The sequence below is a fragment of the Cervus canadensis genome, chromosome 17 (genome assembly GCF_019320065.1).
Source record: "Cervus canadensis isolate Bull #8, Minnesota chromosome 17, ASM1932006v1, whole genome shotgun sequence".
NCBI classification, from domain to species: Eukaryota; Metazoa; Chordata; class Mammalia; order Artiodactyla; family Cervidae; genus Cervus; species Cervus canadensis.
Window position 1 is genome coordinate 35,131,029 of NC_057402.1, and position 6,197 is coordinate 35,137,225.

General features: G+C 54.2%; 1 protein-coding gene across 2 annotated transcripts in view; it reads right to left on the reverse strand.

The window, feature by feature from the left end:
• The window catches only part of SIN3A (SIN3 transcription regulator family member A), a 65,800-nt gene extending 63,728 nt beyond the window's left edge, over window positions 1-2,072 (reverse strand). The window contains exon 1 of one of the 2 annotated variants that reach the window (XM_043490330.1): window positions 1,966-2,072. The gene's annotated coding sequence lies outside the window, so the exon portion shown is untranslated. Of the gene's footprint in view, window positions 1-1,651; window positions 1,830-1,965 lie in introns of those variants that run through there. The other variant, XM_043490329.1, reaches the window with a different exon arrangement.
• Window positions 2,073-6,197: the final 4,125 nt, after the last annotated feature.

The window sequence follows — 6,197 nt, forward strand, 5'->3', positions numbered from 1 at the left end:
TTTGTACTTGGCGAGGAAGGACAGACCACACCCCCTCCTCCCAACCCTTGCAGAACCGCGAGAGCAAAGCCCCCCAAAGCCACCCTACACCGTCAGCCCCTAACTTCAAAACGAAGGCTACCAGATCTCGAGCCTTGGAGGAAACGTCGTGTGCCTTCTCGGCTCTCCCCGCCCCCCTTGCCAAGGGCTCCAAGCCCGGGACTTCCGGGCGGGAGGACTGTTCGAAGGAGCAAGGCGCGCCTTACACATGTGCTGAGCGCGCACACACACGCTAGGGGAGGGGGCGGGGAACAGGGGTGGACTTCCCCCTCCAAGCTCGCTCCCCCGTAGGGGGCGGGACTATCCACCCCACCAATCAGAAGTAGGGGCGGACCCTTGCGCCTCACGTAAGCCGCCGGAATCCTCCCTCCGCCCTTTACGGAAAAAAATCCTAGCAACTTAAACTCCAGCCCGGCCTCCGATAGGCGGAGCTGGGAAGACTGTCATCCAATCAACAACCGAGCAGGAAAAAAGGGAGCCTCGCCCAGCCAGTGGAAAACAAGAGAAGGCGGGCCCTCTGAAGAAGCCCGAGACGGGTGGAGGAGAGAAGGGAAGGCCCCGCCCCTCAGCTCGCCTCCAGGCCGGTTGCACAAGCCGTCGCCGGAGTATAGTAAACAGGCTAGGCCAAGGAGTGGAAGCAGGGGTATTCTGGCGCTCCAAGGGCCGGGCCCCTGCGCCTCCTCTCCTGGCGTCGCCCCGCCCAACCTCCGCGGTTCGCGCCGGCGCCCCGCCCCCCAGCCCGCGGCCGCCATCCCGGCTGACAGGCGCGCCCCCCGCGCCCCTCCCGCCCGCTGATGCATTTCCTTTTCCCGATCCGAGCGTGGAGACTGTTTGCCCAGTTTCCGACCTTCACTGCCTCTTTCAGGCTACCCCCTCGTGGGCGCGCTCACTCGCCGGTGCCCCCGCCCCCGCCCCTTCCGCGGGCGAGCAGCACGGCAGGGGGAGGGGAAAGGAGCCGCCGTCGCCGCCTTGGGGTGGGCGGGGAAGGAGGCAGCTCCATGTTTGCAAAGGGATCAGCTGGGGCTGCGGGTCGAAGCCGCCGAGTTCCTGGAGGTTTTCCACACCCCCGGGCCGGGTTCCGGCGCCGAACGCTGGCTCTCCTGCCACGGCCCGGGAGTTCGGAGAGCCCAGACCGGCGCATGGGTATACTGCCGAGGCGCTGGGGCTCTTTCCGGTGGCCTCCCCCGCCCCCGACCGCCCCTCCCGCAAGTCCGGCGTTGCCCCCGCCCCCAGAGTCCATAACAACCGCGGGCCCAAGGAGCCCGCGCCTCTTCTGAGCGCGCCCACCGCCCCCTTCGACAAGTTTGCGGACAGAAACAAAACCCTTGGGCGGCTGCCGCCCTCGCCCAGCGTGGTTAGCGGGGAAAGCTGCGGGCCTGGGCTCGCTCGCTAACTCCAGCTCTCGACCAACTCCGGGCGGTTTGGTGGGCCCGGCCGGCTAAGCTCAGGCCGCCGCCCCCTGCCGAGCCCGCGCGCCGCAGCTCGGGCCCGGTTCCAGTCGGTGTACGAAATCTCCCCATTTTTCTTCTTTACAATAATTTTTTAAGGCATTCCAGGAGCGCGAGGGATCTCCTTCTGCCGGCCCCTTACCCAGCCCACCACCGAAACCTACCGAAACCGACCGCTCGGTGAAATAAACTAGGCAGCACGGCCGGTACACTGGCGACCCCGGGTCGGGCCGACCCCCTCCCCGCGGATCCGGCCCGGCTTGGAAACACACACTGGTGAGCGGGCGGCGCCAAGAGCTCTCCTTCCTGGCCTGCCCCTCGCCTCCCTCGGCCGCCGGACTTCAAGCCTCCCCTAGCTCCGTCCCAGGGCCCGCGGCGCCTGCACCATGGCTGACTGGTCAAAGGGACCGGCCGGCAAACTAGCCCCCCAAACGCCCGAGATTGGGGAGACCAAATTAAAAGCAGCTGTTTAACATACCTTCCGAGCCAGGCGAGGAGTCCTGAATGGGGGGGAACGCCCCCTACGGGCCATTGGCTCCCCGGTGCTCGCGTCAGTCATCTTGGGCCCGCCTCCTCCCCTTGCTCCACCTCTTCCCCTTCATTGAACGCCCCCTCCCTCCAAAAAATAGAAATAAATTAATTAAACTAGCTGTGAGTGGGAGGCGCAACCATGGCAGAGGGCCCCATCTCTACCGCACCGCCGCTTGGAGTTACTTGAGGCCCTTGGACTGGAAGGAAACCTCCTGGGACTCGAAGATCCGCTGGGTGAACCTGGAGGAGGAGCTATTGGGGCTACCCGGCCCCCACATCCTTCTTACACACACCCCATTTGGAACTGGGCAGAGGGGGCGGGTAAGGATACCCTAGCGACTGACTGGAATGTCCCGACTCCCCTGGCTGTGTAACCTAACCGTGTCCGGCGCCTGCCTAAAAAATGAGCGGTGTAAGCGGGAAGTCCTGCCTTCGGGGTAACAGGCACTTGCCTGAGCACCTTCAGGGGTGAGGCAGACACATTCATACCGCACCTGCTGCTTTTTGCCATTACAGAAACTGAATGAGATGCTCACTCTGTGCCCTCTTAGGGCTTCAGACCTAGCTGAAGAGAGGATACAGAAAGAGCTAAGGCAATTTGGAAATGTATATAGAGACACCTCCAGAGGCTCAGAGCAGGAAGATTCTTATAGCTGAGGAAAACTGGGTGAAGACTTCATGGAGGAGGTGTCACTCAGGCAGAAACGGAGGGGCAACTATCTCATTTTCAGCAAAGCACACAAAATGATAAATGCAAAGCAGTATTAAAAGCTTCTTCAAGTGTGGCTATAGTAATGAAAACCAGAGTTGCAAAGATGGAGTCAAAGAAGACTTTTCCACCTTGTTAAAATTCTTAAAGACTTGTATAGCAGAATGTACAAGCAGCATGCTGGGTCACAGGACCACAGGCCCAGAACTACCATTTAAGATGCTGAATATCCCAGCAGCTGGATGAATTCTGAGGGTGGGTTGAAAGAAGGGTGCCTACAAGCAGCAAGGTGAGGCAGAAAGGCTGTTGTAATGAGCGGTTTGAAGACTACAGAGGTACATCTTCTGGTGGTAGGGGTAGGTGTGGGGAGCCAAGATGTTTCTTGTCTCTCCTGGTCCCCCAATCCAGAAACCCTTCCTATTTTCAGCAGCCCTAAAGTCAAAACTCTGACTCAGATGCTTCCCTGGATCATTTGAATTTTTTTTTTTTTTTTTGTGGGGGGATGGTGAGGCTACCCCACATCCCTGTGCTCAACAGAGCTGACCCTGGGGCCAGGTTACACAGTGAGTGAGCAAGAAAGACCAGTTGAGATATTCAGGAAAAGAAGCTAGTGTGGATGGGGTGGGGTGTCAGAATGCGAAAGGCCTTTAAATCCTGTGGCAGAATAGGGTAGCCTGCTGCCAGTTAGGCTGTCCCAACAATTCAGGTGAGATCTAAGGAAGACTTGACTAGGGCAGTGGCAATGGGTAAGCAGGAATAAAAATGGGGCGATGTGTTTGAGAAAGACTCAAGAGGACTGGGTGACTGATCATTGTGGGTTATGGAGGGAAAGGAGTTGTCAGTGGCTGGTGTGTGAAGAGGTAGAAGAGCTTGAGGCTAGTGGTTCGGCAATCTGGGTAGCATGGCCAGTGATTTAGCAGTATATCCTTAGGCAAGTCCCTTCCTCCCTCTGGACCTGTTTCTCTTCTGCAAAAATAGGGGTGAAAAATTGGAGTAGAAAGATAGTCTGTAAGGACCCTTCCCTCCCTCAGAGTCCATGGGGATGGGGGGACTCTAATGGGGAGGGAAGTTTGCTACTAAGGAGAGCAGGTGGGAAGGAACACTGATTTGGGAAGGGAAGTAGGTCAGGTGTAGGGACTAGAATCTGGGTGGCAGCTTGGTTGGAATTACTGAAGGAAAGGGAGTAAAGAAGGAAAAACCAGGAGGTGAGGGTTGTGTATTCTGTGGGAGGCCCAGCATCTGGCAAGGCCATGGAGGCTGAAGTACATTCCCAGCCTGGGGGAGCCTTAGACTGAAGACCAAGGTTTTCTGTATCAGAACGGAGATCTCATGATGTTTGGAGCCCTATCTCAGATTTGGGCTTTATTTCCCAAGATGCTCTGCTCTAAGTGAAAGCATAACAGATACTGTGTGAATGTAAGATGAGGGAGAGTAATAGAGCAGAAAGAACATTTATCTGGAAGTTGAGCCCCGTGGTTTCCACTTGGTCTTCTTATTTCCTGTGGTTCAGCCTCCTGTCCTGTACAAGAAGTTCACAGAGCAGTCCATACTGTTATGTAGATCACATGTGATGATAAAAACGTGTTTTAATACCCCTAGTGAGGTCCCAAACTACTGTGGAGGCCAAAGGCCCAAGCATCTGACTGTAAGCCTCGACTACAGTGGGTGTACTGTAAATGAGGTTACTTATGGAGCATTTGCAAACTAGCACAGTTACTCCTGCTCAGAGAACCAGACTTCACTGACACTCCTTACCCTCCTAAGTGCACCACCCTGATGGGAATTCCCTCTTGAACACCCTCTAGACTGAGTTCTTCAAGGACAGTAACTAATTCACCCCTGAGTCCCCAGTGTCCCCAGCAGTCAGGCAAGGGGGCCCCTTGGAAGAGGTCCTGTGATTGTTTCTGGCTCGGTACATTGATCCCTGCAGAACACAGTCACTCCCAGACTCTGAGAAATTAGTAAGTTTGATTTGGAGACACTGGCCCTCCAGCTTCATTAACAGTTGCATCCACCCCCACCTCACCCCTACTCTGATTATCAGTGAGAACGAAAGAGTGAATGACTCTGTGTGAAGGCCTTCCTTGGAGAAGTCACAGGGGGAAGCCAGGTTCTGATTCCCAGGAGTCCTCTTTTGTGTTGAACTGTATTTGTAATTGAGCAAACTGAGGCTCACAGTACTAGAATGACTTGCCCAAACCAAGCTGCCAAATCGAGTCTGCCTGAGCTTTGTCCATTCCACCACGTGCTATTTCTAGACATACTAGGACCTGTGATTCAAGTTGGGACTTCTGAGGGAAACAGCCTCCCCTCTTGTCCCACACTCCTTCCCTTCCTGACTCCAAGAGCAGCTTGTGCCAGTTTCAAATGATTTCTGGCCCTTTTCAAAAAAAATTCTCCGAAGAAGCAATTTGTCTCCCAATCACATACATGCATCCTCAACTCACAACACGTAGACTCAAAACTGTCACATTTTCTGACACCCTGCCTCCTAGGCATCACACACACCCTCAATCACAGTTTTTAGGGTGCTTATGGTAGGTGGTGATTGAGAGATATTTAGGGTCTGCACTTTAGTAGCTCTGCCAAAAAGATGTCAGTGCTGGGGCCCTGCTGACACAATTTCTGCCAGCTAAAGACCATTGGCAGTTTGGGAATATCCAGGTGAGGGGCATCTAAGGCTTGCTTCCCACTCCCAACCCAAATCGTCTGATAGGTTTAAGGGGAAAAGCTTAAGGTATTGGTCAGAATTCCAGTTTAGCCACTTCCTAGCTGGGCTGTCTTTAGCAAGTCATTAATCTTTTCAATTTCCTTATCTGTAAACTAAGAATAGGGCTTCCCTGATTGCTCCATGGTAAAGATTCCGCCTGCAATGCAGGAGACTTGGGTTCCATCCCTTCCCAGGTTGGGAAGATCCCCTGGAAAAGGAAACAGCAACCCACTTGAGTGTGCTTGCCCGGGAAATCCCATGGACGGAGGAGCCTGGCAGGCTCCTTGAGTCACAATGAGTCCAACACGACTTAGCAACTAAACACCACCAAACTAAGAATACCTACTGCAGTTGGTTATTGTGAGATTAAAAATAAAGTATGCCTAGCACTCAAAGGTTGTCAGATCCTTTTTTCCTTTATTTTGTCAACACTCCCTCTTTTCCTGGCCATTCAAAGTCCCTGGTGTTCCAGTTTGAGAGACCAGGATAGGCTTAAAGGACCCCAAAATTCCACTGTATAAATTAGAAACCGCATTTCTCTGGCAGCCAGATGGCTTATATGGTTGTACATATGCCATATTTTGAGCATCCCTGACTCAATGGATGTGAGTTTGAGCAAACTTAGGGAGATAGTGAAGGACAGGGAAGCCTGACGTGCAGTTCATGGGGTCGCAAAAGTCGGACATGATTTAGCGACTGAACAATGCCATGTTTTGGTTTCTAGGTGACTTTGAAAACTTGGAATTTTTAAACTGGGTTT